Below are 793 nucleotides of genomic sequence, written 5' to 3'. Positions count from 1 at the left end.
TCTCCATTGTCAAAGTTGCCCACCCCTGCTATAGAACCAAGATCTGCAAACAAAATGCTACAAACATCCTACGGGAGCTGTTTTTTTGACGCCTCGTAGGCTACCACTCGTAGGCTACTTTTTGGATTAAGCTGAAGCAGTAATCTCAGCAAGGCAGGTGGCTTCTTGATTAGAGTGGGTGACAGTCTTATACTCTAACTAACTAACTCTAAGGTGACAGTATCACACAAAAAGAGGAAATTACCTGCCTAGGGTACATCCTGGAGGCAAATCTTTCCGGTGATAAAATGGCCACCAACGTAATCAAAAAAGTCAACCAAGTCAATCAGGATGTCCTCACTGGTCGACAAAAACACCTTGAAGACCCTAACAGGAGCCCTCGTACAAGGTTTCTTCGGCTATGCATGCATCTCAAAGGCCCTTAAAACAAGGCTCCAGACTTCCCAAAACAAACTGGTCAGGCTTCTACTTGGCCAGCTCTCTCCCCGAACCCACCTCACCCCTGCCCACTTTGACAGGCTGGAATGGCGTTTAGGGTTGACGACAGAGTACAGCATCTTGCAATGGGTCTGGTGACTGGTCCATGAGATTCGATACACTACCAAGATACCCTGTCTAAATACTTCCTTAATGTCAATGAAGTCCACACCCACAACACCAGAGGGAGCTCAACAAAGTAACCATGTGCAACCAACCCATGGCAGATTCGGCACTAACAAGGGATTCATTAATTTCGCTCCTATGCCACCAAAATGTGGAACGCCCTACCAACAGTCATTAAGACATGCAAATC

This window comes from Electrona antarctica (assembly GCF_951216825.1).
Source record: "Electrona antarctica genome assembly, chromosome: 8".
In the NCBI taxonomy this organism is placed as follows: domain Eukaryota; kingdom Metazoa; phylum Chordata; class Actinopteri; order Myctophiformes; family Myctophidae; genus Electrona; species Electrona antarctica.
Note: the sequence above shows the minus strand (reverse complement) of the source record.